Raw genomic sequence first — 22,167 nt, 5'->3', positions numbered from 1 at the left:
GGCATGATATTCTTCTCATCTTCACATGCGCAAGTCTTCATATGACGTCAACTTCCGACGGGGGAGGCAGGGCGTCCAGGAGAGCATTTCCGGCGAAGAATGGAAGAAAATGTGTGCAGGGAAACTCAATTTGATTCATGAGTGTTGATGATCTTACTATTCGAATTGTCTGAGAACATACCCAATATATTTTGCCTGCACTTGTGCATCTGGATCTCCTGATTGTAAATTTGAACATCTTACTTATGCGACAAGTGTGTTTGTGCTAAGGTGAATAAGAACTCAATTCATTCTCAACCAACGTGACTGACAGTGTTTGTGTTTGTGTATTCAGGCGGGTTTTTATATGCCCTTGTAATTATTGCCTGCTAATTATTTCAGCGTGTATATTAGTGAGTGTTACTCATAATAATAGTTCAAGAGAGAATTTGTGTTGTATTAAATTTCTTCGAAGAAGTGTTTTGACTGCTCGAATTGGTAGCTGGGAAATTTAATTTGAATTTCAAAACATTTTATTTTGTTTAGTTTCAATTAGATGTGAATGAGATGAAGTAATTAGACATTTAAAAAAATATTTTGTTATAATGTGAATGCAAAATTACAGGTTCAATGGAATTCTAAAATGAATCAGATTACTTGAAACAACTTTGATAGTAATAAAGTGAGAAACATGAATGGGCTGGTGAATCAAACTTCTTAGGTATCGTAAAGACGATATTTTTCTAATATTTTAGAAACTTCAAATTATTAAGGCATTGTTCAAACGCTACTTTGCTATGATCAATTTGTAATTCCGGTTGATGCACACGCCCCCAAATTCTTAATCCAGGCTGCCATCTAGGTACGGTGTTTACTACATCTGCACGTGATGAATCGAATGTTGATAGGCTATATATTAAAATAATCCTAGATGGCACATGAAACGTATGTTCGGTAATGCCACAGTCAGGCTCTTAATGTATTGAGCAACGTTCCATTTATTTTCTATCATCATTGTTTTCTTTAAAAAATATATATATTCTGTAGAATGTCTATTTTGACATTATGTAATGCAGGGTTTTAGTATATCTTTTTAATAATACATCTTTTCTGTTTAGATTAAATTTAAAGAATCAGAGGAAATCAAAAAAAAATTTTTTTTCACTAATTATCATTTCGTTCTTTTGCATAAAAATATGGATCAGGCTACAATACATTATTCTCATTTGGTACAGATTAAGTTCAGGGAGGGTACTTCATGCATTGGTTGATTTCTTTTAAATTCAAAATTATCAAATAATCCTGTAGGTCGATATTCATTTCTAGGGTTTTCAGACCCCTCGGCTGAGACAACAGTCTCGGATTTACGGCATCTGCCCCTATACCCCCGCAAATCTTCAAAACTTTAAAAATTTTCCCCCAAAACATAATACTCGTGCGATATATCACTTTTGTTCGTCATCGACAGTCGTTCTTTCAGAAGAAATTGTCCGGGGGGTACACTGGTACTATTCTATTTATTATTATATTATAGACTTATCATTTTGGTCTCCTCCGAGGTACACTCTCAGAGCTCCGGGGCGGGGGCAGTGCCTCCCAAAAATCATGAAGAAACACTGGTCATCGATACTATACTAATAGGAATAATCTAGCCCTACTCTCTGGCAAATGATTTTTGAAGACTGTTCACCTATTATTTAATTCTGATATTTCAGTAAAAAGCAGATACATAGCTATGGCTATACTCACTGGCGTCTCTGGCATGTAAAATTTGGGGGGGACATCAAAGAAATGTATTTAAATGGTACTTCGTAGTCCAACCTGTTCATTATCTTCGATTCCATTTTTACCGTTCTTCTTACCTTCAGGTATATCAAGAACTCTGTTATAATCGTTTCACAGGCTGAATATTATATATTCCAAATAAAAAATAGCATTATTTATATGTTATTCTGTCGTTAGTAAATAATTAAATTAGAATAAAATATTTAATATTTTGTACTTTAAAATATTGGGGGGACGTGTCCCCCTCGTCCCCCCGCCAGAGACGCCCGTGGCTATACTCTAAATTTCCATAAGGTGTGTCCCTGTTTTGTTTTTTTAGGTTAAAAATCTTAGGAGCTCCATTGGTACCGTATTAGCGACTTCCCTCCTTGTAATCAGTACCAAACCGAGAGGAACTGAAAAAGTGACTGTAATTCTTGTTTTTCAAAAAGCTTCAGATAGTGTCTATACGCTGCCTCGAGGTAATGTTTCTTTCCTGGTCTGCCGGAAAATGCCACAATGAGCAGTAATATGCAACAGGCAAGTAGCACAGACGCTTTAGGGCACTCAGTCAGGCCAGGTCGGAAGTTTAGATTGTTATGCCCTAAAATCATGCATCACGTCTGTAAACTTATATATCCATTAAAACTTGTGCTTAATTTATATTAGACAAGTGTGAGAACCTTCCTAACTTTCGTATGCCATTTAGAAATGGAAAATGGCTAACAAAGTACGAACGAGTTTGGTGAACTATTTATTGTGAAATAAAGGATCGTCATTTCAGATTTTGCTTGGGGGGCAAGACCACCTGATATAAGTAAAATTTCGTGTTTTTCACTGATCACTACTATTTTATTGATACAATTATATAAATTTCAAACTCATGGGGGGCAATTGCCCTTTCCCTGCCCGCTAAATGACGCCCCTGGTAAAACCCTCTTGTAACTTTTAAATTAAAACACTGAGATATTACTAAATACATGTATGAATAAGGGAACATCATTTTACATACGCTTCAGTGCCAACATATCAACAGTGTTTCTAACTCAACATAAACATTTATTTCTCAAACGAAACTACGTCAGTTTATTACATATTTCAAATTTACAAGTTTAACGGAAGTTACAAGACCATATTTATTATTCAATGTTACAAACTAAGAACTCCACAATATCAGAAACGTCAGCACTTCGGATGTCTCTACAACAGTAATAATGCAATTTGTGAGGTGGACGGGGCAATGCATATCCAAATTCCAAAATATCTTAGTATCGAATGCTATAAATACAATATGATAAATTTCGGACAAATAGGAACAACATTAATGCATAATTTAGTTTCTTCCCCTTATTCGGTAGTGATTCTGGCTCACTTGTTAATGATTATTGTTCGTTAATTGTGTGACGAGTATAAAAAGTGTGGACGTATGGCATTAAAACTGGTGCATAAAACACGAACCAGCTTGCACTAGGTGGCCACTAAAAAGCACGAATTCTACCTAATCGAGTCAGGGCAACAGTGCAGCAGGGAGGTCCAAGCGACAACGAAGAGGTGCATCTGTAGGGAGCAGGCGCGTCTGCAACGATGCTTATACGCGTCAATGAGGTCGTTTACAACGGCTTATTATAAGTCAGAATACCAGCTCCGGAGCCGTCGATGGATTTGGGGAAAAAATTAAAAGTCGTCCCAAAGTTGTATGGAATTGAAAAATCTGACTTCATTCAAACGGCCTTATTTCGAAAACTGGATAAATAGGTATCTCATCCAATATCGTATGTTTTCAATCAATGTAAAGATCATAATGCTGATTACAGTTATTTGATACCTCAAACCGTTTCGGAAGTATGAATAATCGCAGGGCTCATAGCGCGTCACTTTCTTAACTAAAAGTTACTTTTTTTCAAGTCGGTCACTAAAAGTTACTTTTTTGGGGAAGTAGAGTCACTTTTTCGTTTGATTTATGCTTTGCATTGGCAGTTTTCTAAGAAAAATATTATTAAAAGAAATGGAAAAAGGCAGAAACTTGTTACTCATTACCCTTGTGGAAGCTTCTGTACTTGCTGCCACGTGTGAAATAGTCAGCTTTTATTCTTTCTAAAGTACAGTCGGTGGATGCTTAAGCTTTCAAGGTGGGGTTGAGAATCCTTCTGTGTCTATTCTTTCTTCTATCATAATAGTCTTTTAGTTTTCTTTCGTAATAGTTAACGCACCGCTGAATGTTGTGTGTGTTTGTGTGGTTATTATGTTTGTCTTGTGTTATGCTTCTTGTATGTTCTTCTTATTTCATGGTTTTGAGAACTCTAATGCTAAGTGAAATATATTACCTGGGACGAAGGAATTCAGAAATAGGCCAGAACTGGTTCCACTTACTCAGAAGCTTCTTACATCTGCTAAGTCTGCTTACCGTAACTACAAAGGATACTTAGAAAACCTAAGAAAGGAGGAAGCTCAAAGAGAAGTAAAGGAGAAAGATGAAACAAAACAACAAACAGAGAGGTGATGGAGAAATTGACAAAGGAAAAAAGGGGGCATGATGTGATTTTGGTCACCTTTTGATCACTTTTTCGTGTGCTTTTGGTCACTTTTCAACTATTTACCAGATCACTATGAGCCCTGAAATCGGGTAGAGATTGCTATATTACTGTCTTCAAAGTGATTTATTTGAGCTAAATTGTTAAGATGGTTGTTGCGCTCCTCGGGCTCCATAAGGTTGCAGTAGTAGTTTCTGGTTGTTCTAATTCAGGTTCTTGTATGTACATGATTTTGAGCAGTGTTGCCAACTTAACCAATGTTTATCTATCCGAATCAGTTTGAAAAGTCAAAATGCTGTAAACTGCATTATTAAAGCCAATCATGTGATCGGATTTAATGCTTATCTAGCACTTTCTCGAAATATATATATATTTTAAAATCGGATTTTCAAGTCGTTTTCCCATTCGAAGTAAGTCTTATCATGTTCATAGTAATCAATACTAAGCTATTTTGGATGTGCATTGCTCTGTCCGTCTCAATTGCGTCACTACAGTTGTAGAAGCCTCTAAAGTTTGGATGTTTGCGATTCTCTAGCGTCCTTAGCTTGGAATACTGAATAATTGATATGCTACTATAAATTTTCGTCTCATGCGTAGATTTCTGATATGTAATAATGAGACGTAGTGCCATTAGGAACACGCAACTTCATACAGCATGTTTCTAGAAGAAAATCTCAAAGCAACACAAGTAATACTAGAACTAAACTAATAAAATTTGAGCTATAAAATAAACTATTCAATACACGTTCTCTAGCCATAATTCAATAATTCAAATATTCAATAAAATTAATGAATATCTCAAACCATCTCTTCATAGATAATAGCCCACTCTTCAAGGAACAAGCCCCATACTATTTCCTATTATAAATAAAATAAATAAAAAAAAAATCAGACCCCAATAAGGCAAAAATGAACAACTCACCATAATTTAAAATTAAAACAGACGTTTGAGACTCCTCTTTCTCTCTCATATATATATATATATATATATATATATATATATATATATATATATATATATACAGGGTGACACCAGTATAAGGTAAAAAGTATAGACCTACCTGGGTGCACAAATGCTTCTTTTCAGAGTTAAAGGCTTCCAAAAACATGAAAAACTGAAGTTTAAAGTCCAAAACTATGGACCCTACCGTGTGCGCTATCCAAAAAGGTTTCAGAACCCTAAGATACTCATACAACGATTTTTACAGAGGGAGTTTGGCTAAGGGCTTATAATTTGAAATACTCACCAACTACCTCTATAAAAGTTGTTACGGAAGTGCCGCAGGATTGTGAAACTTGGATATTTGGATAGACTACATACTAGTTTCTAAGGCAAAGCTTGACCCTACTACGGTAGGTGCCATAGTTTTCGAACCATAAACCTTTAGAGTTCATCTTTTCATGTTTTCGGCAGTCTGTAACTCCAAAAGGAAGCATTTGTATACGCAGGTTGGTCTATACTTTTTCCTATCTTGGTGTCAGGAATTATCTCCCAACGTTGTCGAAATTGTTTTTAAAAACCGTGTATAAGACTGGCAACACATAATCTTGTGGCATTGTGGGTTACCGTATATGAAACTATTTGCCCTTTTCCGATATTTGCATTATGCAAATTCACATTGGTTTTAAAGTTATAAGTGTGTTTCAAGATAAATGGTCATGAAAGTTGACTAACAAAATAGGAGTTTGTAGGGCGTTGTATCAGGAGCATTTACCTTTAAACAATCTTCTAACTTATAAAGTAATAGATAAATAGCTCTGAAGTTTGGTATGATGCAAATATCGACTAGAAGAATTGTTTGATGCAACATACACTGCTAACAGACTGATTGTGTTGTCAATCTAACATGAAGTTATATTTTTTCAGATGGTACGTTGCCAGAATATTACAGATTTGAAACCTACATGTTAGACGAAAACTTACCACACAAATTGTTAAGGTTTACAGATTAAGAGCGCTACAGTATCACACCTATTCAAGCTTTGGAGGCCCTCTACAACAATAATAACGCATGCGAGACAGGTGGAACAATACCCGCCTTATGCAGAGTCGTTTTGACATATGATTAGCATCATACTAAAGGCCTTACTACTGCAGGAAACATATGTTAGTCAAACTCTCTCGTATTGCACTAACCACGCTTTAGAACGACTCTGCATAAGGCCCTACATGTCCAAAGTACATTACTATCGAATACCATGATCATGTGGCACCGCATAACTTAGTCTCTTAACGCTCTCCTCTTTCGCACGAGCGGTTAGTGCCGTGCCGTAAGGGGGAGCGGGGCGAGGGCCCCGGGCACCCAAGTAAGGGGGTGTCCGGAATTTGGGAGGAAGAAAGAAGGAAAGAAAAAAAGAGGAAAAATTACTCATGTTAGGAAAATACATGCTCACGTATATAAGATAGAAGGAAAAAGTAATAAAAACTGCTCAAAATTAAGGAAAAGTAGGGTTTATTTTCGAAAATTTTCTTACGCTTCGTGCCAACCATGGTGACGCTTCGCGGCTGGTCTATCGATCTCACTCGTCGTATACTCTCGCCCCGGGCGCTGACTTTCCACGGCACGGCACTGCGAACTTTTAAGAATTCGATTTCCGGTAGGGACATTCGGTCGAAAAGTGTAAAAGCTTTTTCAGGCGAGCCATCCTGAGTGAGATTTTCCTGGGTTTTTCTCATTCACACCAAGCAAATACCGGGATGGTACCTAACATACAGGTCCCAGGCCACTTCCTTCCTCCTCTTTCTTCGGATAGTGTGATTGCCGAGGGACGTCATCCCTCATACGTAATGGGCTAACATGGCCATAGATGCCGAAAGCCCAGAAATCTAAATCCTTATTCCTAAAGAATACTATGATCATGACATGATATGTTTCGAATAAATAAGTTAATACAATGAATAGAAAATTTTACATTTTTCAAAAGTCGTTCTTAATGCTTAGATAATTACCACTTCCAGTCACATAGATCAATGATCTCAACGTTTTACACCAACGTATCGCATAATTAATACATAGAAAATAAAAGTACCAGTAGTCAAAACTGTTCTAGGCCTATAAAAGAATGATTTCTTTGTATGAAATCACACATCTATTGACTTATTCTGATTACCTAAAGTTTAATATAAACTACAAATATATATAGAAAGATAAAGCTACTCTTTAAATTTACTGAATGAATTCTTTATTAAAATATGCCAATATATAAAAAAAGTGAAGGATGGCATTTAGTATATCCCACAAATTGTTCGACAGCTCCGCAGACTTATAGAGATCCGCTGTAAACGATCTCCCTTGTGGGTATACCCACCGTCACTGACGTGCCTGCTCACTAAGGACGCATTTCTATCTACCGTTCAGACCCCTCTGCTCCGCTCCTGCCCTGACTCGGTTAGATAGCATTCGTCCTTTCTTTTTTTTCTGGCCACCTAGCACAGGTTGGTTCGTGTTTTATACACTAATTTTTATGCCATACATCCAGATTGTATTCATACTCATGACTACATCACAGTTACAAATAACGAACCGTAATCACTACTAAGTAGGTCGGAGTCACCACTAACAGTGATTTGGAGGAGATACTTAATTAATACCCAAAGTGAATACCGCTTTGTACATATTTTTGATTATTGTATTTCAGTTTTGAAACGAACTTAGTCATCATGTGGCTTCCTTTACGCTAATAAGGACCACCATCCACAGTTTCTGGAATCTGAAATAGGGCCTGTCGAAATTTTGCTTTTTCGCGATTTTGGTCAGCCCTAGCTCTGAAACTATGCACTTTTCGCCATAGGTCCATATGAAGTTTTTCTCTTATTTTGATGTGAGAAATCACCTCTTAAAGTTTGTCGGTATAGTTCATTAACACCCTGTATACATCACTAAACTATTAAGATGAATGAATTTCTTTTTAAATTAATTTTGGTTATTTCAGCTTTCTTTTAATAATTTATAAAAGTAAGACTATTGATTAAATAGAACTCTAACCGAATCCCGATTAATCGAATTTCCGGCTTAACCAGATCGTTCAAGGAGGCAAATTTTTACCCGAATTGTTGGGAGTAGGAAGAAAATTGAAAAAAAAAAAAAAAAAACCTAGAGAAAAGCCTTAAGTTTAAAATTTGGTCTCGTTACGTTGAACTGTATGCCCTCTAGGCGAGCGAACAGACAAGCAGACGTCGAAAACTCAGTTTGTTGGTATGTAGAGACCATGAAACTTGCAAATTCGTTGAAATCTAATACTTACTTTGCGTTTTCTTTTGCTCTGTGTCTGATGAAGCAATTAACGAAAGTGCTTATATCATGCATTCTTTAGGCGACGTGATTACCTTTTCACTATTTTTTGTAAGTTAGTTTAGTTGAACGGTGTGCCCCTACTTGGTCAAGTAAGAAACGTATGTACTCTTTACATGTGGTCTCGGGGTCGATCTCCAGAGGAATGTGGCCTCTGATACGAACTCGAGAAGTTGTTCGAAAAGAACAGTGAATCACGCTCATGTAGTCTTGGTTTTGAAAACGAATATAAAACTACAATTTTAGTGTAGCTTTTAATTTAAATTAATTTATTTATTCTTTTTAGTACATGGTCCAGCGGAGGAATCTATTTTCACATTGAAATCGTGACTAGAATGACTTCACATACATATATATATATATATATATATATTTAATTTCTCAATTGAAACATAACTCAAAGCGTTTTGTGTTTAATTCCCGGCGGGAGCTCATGTGGTTTGAATTTCACTTAAAGTTGTAGGTCCACGTCTCATGTAGCCTTGCTGCTGAACGGGACGCTAAGCCCCAAATCAACCAATCACCCAATCAATTTGTTTTGCTTAGAGCAATTATTTGTGGAACATCTCCTCCCTTACTTGTTGAAAATTACTTCTGTCAGAAGATTTCCTCCTTTCTCAACGACATTCGTGGGGTCGTAACTGAAAACTTTGCATGGCTTGCTGCAAAATTTCGTGAGAAATCAGTGTTGCTTCAGTGTGAGTATTCTGCTTCAAATCGTCCATTGTCTTTGGCCTGTTCTTGTACCCCTTACTCTTCTAGGCACCACCGGCACAAAGTTCTCAATAGTATCGAGGTCTGTAGTTCTTGAGAGACTACTGAAACACCTCTTGGGGATTATGCAGTGATCAGTAACAGCAGTTCTGAGTATTGACGTAACAACACAGATGAAAATTAGTTTCTTCCTTCATGAGTGGATTATTGAAAGTATGATCATTAAGAATGGTCAAAATGCCATTACAACAAAGACTGCCGATTATCTTATTCATAGCATTCAATTGTAGCACCCCCACAAATTTGTATGAGTGGAAGTTAGTCCATACACAATACTTCAGAAATGTGCAGTTCATATGCAATATTACAATACGGAGCGGTCAAAAATTCCAAATACACTACTATGTTGTAATGCAAATCACCATGAACTTCGCAAAACAGAACGACGCACATGCTCAATCTATATATTAAGATGCTAGGTTTATGTTTGTCTCCAAAGAAAAGTTTATATGTTTGTCTCCGATCTTTCGACAATGAGATCTCGAAAACCACAAGTGCTAGACACGTGCCGTTTTCACTTGTCTATTCCAAATTTTGTGTAGATTGTCCAGTTCTAATCGAGTATTTAAAAAAACGTGGCCGTTATTTCTTTATTACATTCTTTAGGGGTACACTGAAAGAGTTGAAATTAAAAAAAAAAAAGCATCATATCCTACGAGTTATACATTCCAACACCACATAGTTGTATGTAGGAGTTGCATTTATTTCTCCAGTCTAAGATGAATCTTTATGGTTGGGAGTGTTTTGCCCAATTAACACCACATATCACTAACATTATAATTAATTGTGTGGGTAATGTATTTGCTTATTACACACTGGTTGCAAGAAGAAAGAAAACCCTGATCATACATGAATTAGAAACTCCAACCGGAAGTAGGCTCAAATTTTGCAAACGGTACGAGATATTGAAAAATAATCGAAAAAAAAAAAAACCTTTATTTTACTCCTAGCCAGTTTTTATCAAGACGTTTTTCACGTGTGTCTGTAAAGGGACATGTACAAATGTTGTGAGCATGAAGAGAATCATGCTCATATGTGAATGATGCGCTGTGTAGAGAGCGTAGGTTCAGCTAGTATTCTTTAGAGTTCGAACATACCTGGTTTTCCTGAAGGTCTCTTTACGGCGCAAGCTTTTTCCGGAAATTTCTGAACCCAAAGGAGTATAGTATTTGGGCTTGGAACACTATGATTTCGATGAATGTTGAATTACCAGTGAAATTCACGCTAACTAACAATCATTGGCTCTTTTGTTAAACGACTCCACGATGGGCGCATGATGAGATGGCCAACGCTTCATTCGTTACAATGTTACAGGATCAATCCATGTTAAGTGATCGAGAAAATTGCCGCTCGATCTTTTCAAAAAAATCTGATTTGTTCAGAAATGTTGAGTCGATATAAGAGTACTTCAAAACCACAATTAATTATTTTTTGCAACATTGCATGGCGACGCGGCGGCTGCTGCCATTTTGCGTTTTCTCGATTTGAGGCGTTTACGTTGTTTTCAATATCTCAGCATATATTTCTCCTACCAAATTGAAAATTGCTGGACGTCTCCAAGTTACGCAGAGCTAAAACTTTGATTTCAACTTTTTTTTTTTTTTTTTTTTTTTTTTTTTTTTTTTTTCCTAAAACCAGTTGAAAGGGGTGAAATCAGAGCGTACAGTAAGAACATTTTTGGACATTTAGAACATATTTGGGAATAGGAAGCAATTGACGTAGAGGTCTGAATTTGTGTGAGCATGTCGTCCGAGGTCATAAGTGGGGGGCGCGGTGGCTCAGTGGTAGAGCGTTCACATCCGGTGCTTGGGGTCCCTGGTTCGATCCCAGCTCGCGCCGTGTGGACTTTGTGGTGGACAAACAACGTGCTCGTGGGTTTTCTCGGGGTTCTCCGGTTTCCTCTCACTTTCTTCATTCCACCATTTCACTCATCTCTCATCATCACCGTCTCCTTTAGCCTAACCGGCATAATCGTGGGACGTAAAACTTACAGATTTCATTTCCGAGGTAATAAGTTTATACTCAAAAATTTGCAGACCTGTAACTGCTCCCAAAGGCCTGAAAAAGAGTCGTAAAATTGGGGAATTATACCAATGTGATATGTTTTACTGTCCAATATAATGGGCCTGGATAAGAAAATCTGAAATTTTCGGAATAGTTAGTCCTTTAGTATACCATAACACACACCAAAGCGCGTTTTGTGTTTTTGAGCAGAAGGGGGTCAAAGTATTAAGGAATGACGCATACTCTAGGAGCTGTTTTGTTCACAAATTCAACTAGAAATTCGTTGTTGTGAAGCAAAATAAAGTAAGATGAATTGTTAGTCCAGTCAGGGTTCTCAAGCTCGTTTCTTTCCTTTAGTTATGACTCACTGTCTAATCAGACCCACATCAACACTAGTGAAGAATGCCGCTATCAGCAGAAGGCGAGAAAAGTCAAAATGCACACTTGACGAAAACCCAATAAGTACTCATTGCTCTTGCTGGCTTGCTATATCAATGATATTCAACCCTGTATATTCTTGTTTTAACTGTCAACTCATGCAGGAGACTGTTGTTCTTTCGTTTGATCTACATTCCCCAATTAGTGAATACCCACTCGCTGTAAACTCTGACTGGGGAATGTAGATCAAATGAAAAGACAACAGTGTCCTGCATGAGTTGGCAGTTAAAACAAGAATATACAGGGTTGAATATCATTGATATAGCAAGCCAGCAAGAGCAATGAGCAATGAGTGTGGTTTTAGGCAAAAATATTAAGAGGACAAAGTTTTAACTCTGGGCAAGTTGGAGACTCCCAGCAATTTTCATTCCGGTAGGACTAACTTATGTGGAGTGCAAGATATTGAATAATCCGTAAATGCCTCAAATCGAGAAAACGCAAAATGCGGCAGCCGCTGCGTAGCTAAGAGATGTTTTAAAAATCCAATGATCGTGGTTTTGAAGTACCCTGATATAGTATAAACATTCATGAAAAAATTAGATTGTTTGGAGATGGTCGAGCGGCACATGCATGATCACTTAGAATGGATTGACTCTACAATCAACCTCAATCATCATGTCTGCACAAAATTTATTTGAAAAAGAAGCTTTGTGTACACAAGTTGGAATATGGCTCTCAAACATAGGAAAAACATCAGAGAAAAATGTAATACCGGTGCGATATGTTTCATAACTAATTATTTTAAGGAAAATGCTTTGAGTAATAGTTCAGTTTGATAGAGCTAGATCACATATGAAATAATATGTTGGGTTATAAGCAGGGTTGGCTGGCTTAAAGCACCTGTTTTTTTCAAAAAAAAAAAAAAAAAACATTTAACCCCCCCCCCAAAAAAAAAAACGAAAAATGTTCGTAAAAGTGTAAGCGTTCCTAAAATCTTGGTGAACATACATTTGTGGGTTATCGCGTGTCACTCCCGCATATTATTCGTATTATATTCAGACCTAAATTCCCCATTCGTTACTCAAAGAGATTATACTACAAAAGCTACTTTTTTTAATAAGTTTATGAATGTTTCTTTTGTGATTTTTTTAGTTTGTTGTTATGCAATTGCAATCAAAGAAAAATTCCAAATATTGTTTCGCTTTAATAATGTTTACTATTGATAAAATACATCTAAATACCGTACTTTCTTTGGGGGGGGGGGTCATACAAACCCCACGAGAGGCATTTACTGAAATCAGAAGTATCTTTGGTATCTATTTATGTATAAATGGGTCGGAGCCAAAGTGGATGTAAAGTATGTAAAGATCAGTATAGCGTATCAGGAGTCCTTCATGAGTGAGTCGGCAGACGTATCACATTTGTGGCCAATTAGTCCCGGTTTCAAGTTCAAATGGAGGACAATTTGTTTCGGATGTAAGTCGAGAAACGGTTTGGATTCCGCTTTGAGCTTGTGTGACCCCTTCCATCATAACCCGGTTGTTGCATAATAACACAAAATTGAAACAAACTTATTTCTGTTCATATGTGATACAAATGCATAGAGCAAATTATTTAAACCAAAAAAACCTGGTTTAAACAAACAAACAAACAAAAAAAAAGGTTTAAACCCAAAAAAACTTTTTTTTTGTTTTTTTAAAATAAAAACCATGGTTTTTGCCAACCCTGGTTACAAGTTCAATTTGTAAACCGTAAAGTTTCTCTGCCATTCCACATATAAGCAACTGTAAAGTTTTTATCAAGTTAGATAGTTACATTCAGATGTTATATTGTGTTTTCGAGTTGATTGCACTTTGTCAGCACAGTGGCTGTATGAGACAGACGAACAACTTAACGTGAGACCCAAATCACATGAGCTGCCACCAGGAAATCAAGCTGGTATTCGGTACTGAATACAAGGGAGCTAACCACTTACGTACGACAAACCTTAATTTCAAATACACTAGCAGACACAATTGTTACACAGTTTTGCCGCCACCACCCACAAATTTGTTGATTTTGGTACATTATGTGATATATACTATACATCTTTGAAAATATTGCCCTTACACTTTGATTACATATTTTGTTTGATTAGTATTTTCCTAACTGCTCCGTATTTTACGTTTCTTGATATGTTACGCTTCTTGTATGATGTATTGCTTAAGGCCGTAAATATTCTACGTCTTTATTTTGTACTCTTACAGTTAAATGTAACAATTATTATGGTTTAATTTTTTATCTTTCGTAATAAGGATATGTGCTTTCTAAAATAGTATAAGATCATTTTTGGCTTGAAAAATGCTGAAGAATATTTGGCATTCTCGCAACAGGTGACCTACTGCATATAAACCATACATCAAATCTAAGCAGCTGATAACATTACCTAACTAACAAGGCGAAAACTATAAAATTATGTAAATACATATATATTTTACAATAGATATATAAACATGTATTCTAAGATATACTTTTGTATATCCACCAAATTGGAAAATTTACCGATGACTAGTACTGTAAATGAATTTTGAAACCAAATGTGGCACATTCTAAAGAAATGTTGATGAAATTGTGTTACACTAGAGCTTTTGTGAACGCGGCATTGAACTTTTGGATTCCATAGGCTATAGAGTTAGTTAATTATTGTATTACATTATGATCACCTGTAACACAATACTGATATCCATCGTACAGCTAATCGGAGCATAGATGCTTATTTCCCTCATTTTAGAAATTTAACGAAAAATAAGAAACTTTTCATAATAAAGTAAATCTACTCAGATATCTATTTTTTCTTATCTCCGTTGGCCTCAAGAATCGTATTACTAAAACGATAATGTTTTATGTCTAGATAGGCATATTAAATATAGGAAGCACATAATTAAAAGACATAACGATTTGAAGGTTAAGAAATTGAGTCTCAAGTCTATAATATTGCATTTATATTTCCATCCAGTAAGTCGCCTATTACTTCATGCTCATTCTCTTCTCAAAATGTATCTTAATATCACCTAAAGCATTAGTTAATGGGCAATAAGTGATATATGTGGTAATAAAATAACCATTATTCGTTCATATTAGTGAAATTTGACTCATGTGACTTGTCACATCCTTTCCAAAAGACGTGACACAAGTGGATATTTAGTGTATTGTGTCTTTGTTTAGTTTTTCCCCGTGTGTCTCCTTATTTACATGATTTTATTCAAGTACCTTCTCTATTGCCTACTTAGCCCTTTGGTACGCGGTCCCGGGTTCAATTCCGTTGGAGAGCCTTGCAATTTGGAAGGCATTGCAGTGGTTCGGATTTCATCTTAAACTGTAAGTCCATGTCTCGTAGCCTTGGTGCTGAAAGGAACACTAAACTCCTAACCAGCCATATATTTTTGGCCTGCTTAGGTTAGATGATACCAAATTACACTAACATACGAATCAGGTTATTTATACTCATTATCAATGGCAAATATAGAGTAGATTGCCTGTTGCAATAGATGGTAGGTAGGTCACCTGTTGTGAGAAAAGTGCTAGCAATATATTCGTCCTTCATTTCACTTTTCTGGGAAAAATGAAGGACACTAAATATTACAGGGTTCATACTGAACTTGGAGATCAGGAAACGTTAGGAAAATCAAAATAAACAACAGAAAGCTAAGAACAACAGTCTTAAAATTACATTTTATCTTAATGTTTCTAAACATCATTGCTTAAAACTGTCAGTCAAATCTCAAAATCTTCACTTGCTTAATACAGTAAATCTAAATTTATGTACTTAAAGAATCTGTCAATCTTTTTAAAATTTCACTTTTCCAGTTCAGAGGAACCAAAATCATGCTGTTTCTTATGCTATGATTTCATACTTTAAAACCTATATTTCGTAAACAGTATTCACTAATATAAATATTTTGTAATTTTTGCATGCATACTTTGTCAGTTTTTTCTTCTATTTGTAAGACTACCCAAACCCCAATAATCATTTCAGTTTGCATACTTTTGTGAATAGTAGCTAATTTTCATCTTGAAACATAGCAGTCGAATAAAACATTTTTGCACAGATTCTGTCTTGTTTGTCAAAGTTTCAGAAACTCTGTTCCATATTACCGAACCAAATTCTAATTTGGGTCTTACAAGTAATTTATATATACATACATATATTTTCTCTCTTCCAAATACAGGCCACTGTTTAAAAGAAAAACCTAATATCCTTCTGACAACTTATACAATACAGAAAAAGTAACTGACCTTCAAATGTAATATCTAGATCAGCGTTTCCCAACCTTATTCAACTTGCGGCACACTATAGGTGTAACTTGAATTCTCGCGGCACACCCATATATATATATATATATATATATATATATATATATATATATATATATATATATATATATATATATATAATTATTATTATTATTTGTAAATATAAAATACCATGGTATTTTTATGTAATTACTGATCTCCTTACAGAGAAGAAAGCTCGATCACTGATTTCCCCTCGTGGTAAATCATTATGCTTATTTTTCATTTTAATTTTAAAACAGAAAACAATTGCAATGAAATATAGGACTCGGGTTTTTAAAAATACACTTTCTCTTTCGAAAACTGTACCTAACCTTTAACTAAAAGGGAAGATCACTAAATAACGAATAAATAAACAATCTCCTATACTTTTAAAACACAAATGTAGGTAATTTGTATGCATATTTGCTTTGTTGAATTTATTGAATGATATGTTAAAATTTCAAGTTACGAAGTAGTCTGCAGCAATAAAGAAGCAATAATGGTCATGACAATGATAAATACATTTTCCAACATTAAAAAGGTACAGAAAAGTAACACAGTATAAAACTTAAAATTGTAGATTTATAGTAGAGGTTCATAGTAATGTGAAATACAAATATACATTTTCCCCTATGTCTTGCAATTTGATTCCTATAGAATTAATAATTTTCGATTTCCTCGCGGCACACCAGCGGCCCATTCGCGGCACACCAGTGTGCCGCGGCACACCGGTTGGGAAACGCTGATCTAGATCTTTGATAATCCTTACTTTATTTGTATACCATTGACCTGGAATTTACTGACATAATATTGAGTTTTATTTGTGTTATGTCATAAATAATAATAACAATAACCTTCAAACGGTCTTGTTTAACATTACCGCAAATTTCTTGTTATCCTGTTTTTACTTTGGTGACAGGTTCCTTACCCCAAAGGAAGTGGTGGGGTAAGGAAACTGTCACCAAAGTAATTACGGTATATCAATATCATCCATAATTTCTCTTTTGGCTGGAAAGAAAAAGTTTACTTTCACCGAGTAAGTACGGGAGATGAAAGTGTAATAGGACAACAGTTCGATCAGTGATTTTCTAATACTTATAAACTTTCTCTTATTTATTTATTTATTTATATTTGTAACACTTAACTAACTCATTCACTTACTCTATGGCTTATGGAACCCGGAGGTTCAATGCCGTGTTCACAAAAGCTCTCCACAGACTTCTATCCTTAGCCAATTAAATCCAGTTTCTACTTTGTATTCCTATCTCTGCGATACCCATCTTAATATTGTCCTCCCATCTACGCCTAGGTCTTCCTAATGGTCGTTTTCCGGTTGGTCTTCCAGTTAAGATTTTGAAAGCGTCACCACGAGGTCCACCACGAGGAGTTGGGGTGACACTGGACAATAAATGTGCGTCGTTATGAATGTTCGAATACATGGGTTATTTGCTAGGGATATGGCTTAATTATCAGAATGATAGATTCTTACCCATCTGGGGAACGTTATATAGTGTCAGTCTTCACACGAGATATTTTTCAACGCTAAATAAGGTGCTTGTTTCACGATTGCAACTACATCTTAATCTTTGTGTTAAATAGAACCTTCATGAAGTGAAAATTTCCAGCCCGTGTTTGTTCACGTAATCTGATTACCCCTAATACAATTTTTATAAATTGTTGGTTGCTTCGTCGTAGCTAGTCACACGTCAAACTGGTGTTAGCAAAGGAAACGCAGGATCGTTCGCAATGGGTTATTCAGACCTCACGTTAAGCTGTAGGTACACTAAATTTATGTCATTCTCAGTAACTTCTATCAACTTCAAATTGTATTTTTCAGAAGAGGAAGCATTCATCATTGAATGATTTGCTTTCTTAGTAATTACGATTCAATGTCAATAGTTTGAATAATAAAATTTTCATGTAGGTAAAAAAAAAATCTCCGGCACATTGCTCTTGACGTAGCAGATGACGCCGAATTTACTTTATGTAAAGTTCTTGTTTTTCGTCTTAGGTAAGGGAATGGCGTAGTTGCTATTGCTACAGGTTACCATTGATCGCTTACAGTAGAAGCTGATGTGATTCAGATCCCACGTTAAGGTATAGTTGTACGTGTCCGTGGATTCTGAAGTGACATCGTTCTCAGATACCTCTTTCTGTTCTCTACCTTTTAAGTTTCAGAATATTAAGGATTCATCATTGAATGACATGCTTACTTTGTGATTATGATTGTGTTAATCATTGGATTTATAAAATCATCATCGGGTAAAAAGCTCCAGCATATGGTTACTCACCTACCCAGATATCCGCGCGTTCAGTTTAGGGAAAGTTCGTGTTCTTCGCCGTACCTCTACGAATGGTGTAACTTTGGTTGGCGCAGGAGACGAAGGATCGTTTCCAGTGGTAGTTTGTTTGGTTTTCGTCCGACGTTAAGCTGTAGATCTTTGTCCGAGATTATGTCTCTGCGGCGAACGACATAAGTTAAATGGAAGTCGAAAATCTGCTGGTGGTTTGTTTTTTGAGTCAAAAGTGCGAGGTGATGTCATTCTCACAGATATTCTTCATATTTACATTTTATACATTCAAAAATATCAAAGTTAAGACAGTTTTGAAAATGTACGATTATGATATAAAAATAATAGGAACGGAATGAATAAAAAATATAAAAACATTAAAAAAGAAAAAAAAATGCAAATATAAAGCACATCCTGCCTACGAGTTATCCACTTTGCTATCCATCATATCTTAGTCCTAAAAGCACAGAGATGTGGCTGATACTCAGGTCCACCACGAGGAGTTGGGGTGACACTGGACAATAAATGTGCGTCGTTATGAATGTTCGAATACATGGGTTATTTGCTAGGGATGTGGCTTATTTATCAGAACGATATATTCTTAACCATCTGGGGAACACTTGTTTAGTGTCAGTCTTCAGACGAGAGATTTTTCATCGCTGGACGAGGTACTTATTTCACGATTACAACTACATGTTAATTTTTGCGATAAATGGAATCTACATCAGGTGAGAATTACCAGCACGTGCTTTTTCACGTACCGACATCTCACGTTAAGTTGTAGGTACACTGAAATGATATCATTCTGAGAAACCTCTTTCAACTTTAAATTTTATTTTTCATAAGAGGAAATATTCATCATTGAATGACTTCCGCACTTAATGATTACGATTATATGTTAAAATCATTTGATTATTAAAATCTTCATGGTTAAAAAAAGCCTTCACGTTGGTATTCACGTATCAGGTGACCGCAAGTTCACTTTATGTAATAGCAGTGAGAACGGCGTACATGCTATTGCAGCAGGAGACCAAGTATCGTTTCCGGTGGTAGTTTATGTGATTCAGATCTTATTTTAAGCTATTGCAGGTGTGTGTCGCCGTGGATTCTGAAGTGATGTCATTCTCCGAGACCTCTTTTTGTACTCGACATTTTAATTTTCAGAAGTAGTAGTATTCATTGAATGACATGCTTACTTTGTTATTATGAGTGTGTTAATCATTGGACTAATGAAATATTCGTCGTAACTATACGACGAGTGTAACTTCGGTTAGCGCAGGAGACCAGGGATCGTTCCCAGTGGTAGTTTGTTTGGTTCAGGTCTCTCGTTAACCTGTAGATCTTCGTCTCACCTGAGATGGACGTAAGTCAAATGAAAGTCTCCTGCTGCTCTTGGTGGTTTGCTTGTTTCTAAAGTCAAAAGTGCGAGGTGAGACCTGAAGAATACACGAAGAATACACAAGACCGTGTTATGAAGAATACACGAATATTCTTCATATTTACATTTCATACATTCAAAAATATCAAACTTAGGACAGTGTTGATAATATGTTTTTCTCATATAAAGAAAATAGGAACGGAAAAAATAAATAAATAAATAAACAAATAAAAATAAAAAAATAATAAATAAATAAATAAATAAATAAAAACAAAAAAGCAAATATATATAAGGTATACCTACCAACGAGTTACCCACTTTGTTATCCATCATACTTCAGTCCTAAACGCACCGACATGTAGCGAATACCCAAGTCCACCACGGGGAAGTAGGGTAACACTGGACAAATGAATGTTCGAATACATGGGTTATTTGCTAGGGATGTGGCTTAATTATCAGAACGATAGATTCTTACCCATCTGGGGAACGTTATGTAGTGTCAGTCTTCACACGAGATATTTTTCAACGCTAAATAAGGTGCTTGTTCCACGATATCAACTACATCATAATCTTTGTGTTAAATAGAACCTTCATGAAGTGAAAATTTCCAGCCCGTGTTTGTTCACGTAACCTGATTACCCCTAATACAATTTTTATAAATTGTTGGTTGCTTCGTCGTAGCTAGTCACACGTCAAACTGGTGTTAGCAAAGGAAACGCAGGATCGTTCGCAATGGGTTATTCAGACCTCACGTTAAGCTGTAGGTACAATAAGTTATGTCATTCTCAGTAACCTCTATCAACTTCAAATTTTATTTTTCAGAAGAGGAAGCATTCATCATTGAATGACTTGACTTTTTAGTAATTACGATTCAACGTCAATAATTTGAATAATAAAATTTTCATGTAGGTAAAAAAAAAAAAAAATCTCCGGCACATTGCTCTTGACGTAGCAGATGACCCAGAATTTACTTTAAGTAAAGTTCGTGTTTTTCGTCTTAGGTAAGGGAATGGCGTAGTTGCTATTGCTACAGGTTACCATTGATCGCTTACAGTAGAAGCTGATGTGATTCAGATCCCACGTTAAGGTATAGTTGTACGTCTCCATGGATTCTAAAGTGACATCGTTCTCAGATAAATCTTTCTGTTCTCTACCTTTTAAGTTTCAGAATATTAAGGATTCATCATTGAATGACATGCTTACTTTGTGATTACGATTGTGTTAATCATTGGATTTATAAAATCATCATCGGGTAAAAAGCTCCAGCATATGGTTACATATCCGCGAGTTCAGTTTAGGGAAAGTTCGTGTTCTTCGCCGTACCTCTACGAATGGTGTAACTTTGGTTGGGGCAGGAGACGAAAGATCGTTCCCAGTGGTAGTTTGTTTGGTTTTCGTCCGACGTTAAGCTGTAGATCTTTGTCCGAGATTATGCCTCTGCGGCGAACGACGTAAGTTAAATTAAAGTCGAAAGTCTGCTGGTGGTTTGTTTGTTTTTTGAGTCAAAAATGCGAGGTGATGTCATTCTCACAGATATTCTTCATATTTACATTTCATACATTCAAAAATATCAAAGTTAAGACAGTGTTGAAAATGTGCGATTATGATATAGAAATAATAGGAACGGAATGAATAAAAAAATATAAAAACATTAAAAAAGAAAAAAAAAATGCAAATATAAAGCACATCCTGCTTACGAGTTACCCACTTTGCTATCCATCATACCTTAGTCCTAAAAGCACCGAGATGTGGCTGATACTCAGGTCCACCACGAGGAGTTGGGGTAGTGTTGTAAAAAAACGTTTTTTTTTTCTGTGAAGTTTTTTTTCAAAAATAACATCGTTCTTTTTCATGTTTTTTTTCAAAAGTCTGTTTTTTTCTGGCAACTATTATTTATTGATTTATGTTGCAGATTATTGAAATAATCAACAGAACTTGAGTCGAAGCCTTCGTAACTTACAAATCGTTTGTTTCTTTGAACCTATACGAGCAAAATTGTGTGATTATTCCTTTCGGCCCCAGGTCATTTTTGGAGTTTTCCTACATTTCCAGTTAGTGACTTATTGCTCAAAAACTATTCATTCGATTGATATGATTGAGGCCTTGTTTTTAAGAAAATAGATGTTGCTATCTTTTGGTGTAAGTTGTATTACAGTGTTTCCAACGGGTGGGAAATTATTGAGGGAAGTGTAGGGGTGAAAATTTACAAAAAAATCCCTAACCGAATTTCAAAAATTTTTTGTATCTAGCACCACTGCTGCTATATGGGTTCAAGTCACCTAAACAAATCTTTGGTGTGTTGACAAGGTACAATGAAATCCTGAAGTCGCTGGCTTCCATTCAAAAAGGGAAAGAAAAAATTCTGTCATACACATGAAATTCTGACACTTTTTACGCCTCAGAAGCAAAAATCAAATATGCCGGGGTACAGCTTCTCTAATTATCCTATTGAAACTTTTTAT

The 22,167-nt window shown here is 35.8% G+C and overlaps 1 protein-coding gene across 8 annotated transcripts in view; it reads left to right on the top strand.

Moving 5' to 3' along the window:
• Positions 1–51: 51 nt before the first annotated feature.
• Pi3K21B (phosphatidylinositol 3-kinase regulatory subunit alpha) overlaps positions 52–22,167 on the top strand; it is a 730,269-nt gene continuing 708,153 nt past the window's right edge. For 4 of the 8 annotated variants that reach the window (XM_081762370.1, XM_081762374.1, XM_081762373.1 and 1 more), the window contains exon 1: positions 52–270. The gene's annotated coding sequence lies outside the window, so the exon portion shown is untranslated. Of the gene's footprint in view, positions 701–22,167 lie in introns of all 8 variants that reach the window. The other 4 variants (XM_081762372.1, XM_081762369.1, XM_081762371.1 and 1 more) reach the window with 2 other exon arrangements.

Source organism: Thermobia domestica, chromosome 6 (assembly GCF_964235325.1).
Source record: "Thermobia domestica chromosome 6, izTheDome1.hap1.1, whole genome shotgun sequence".
NCBI classification, from domain to species: domain Eukaryota; kingdom Metazoa; phylum Arthropoda; class Insecta; order Zygentoma; family Lepismatidae; genus Thermobia; species Thermobia domestica.
This window is presented reverse-complemented; position numbering and strand designations above follow the sequence as displayed.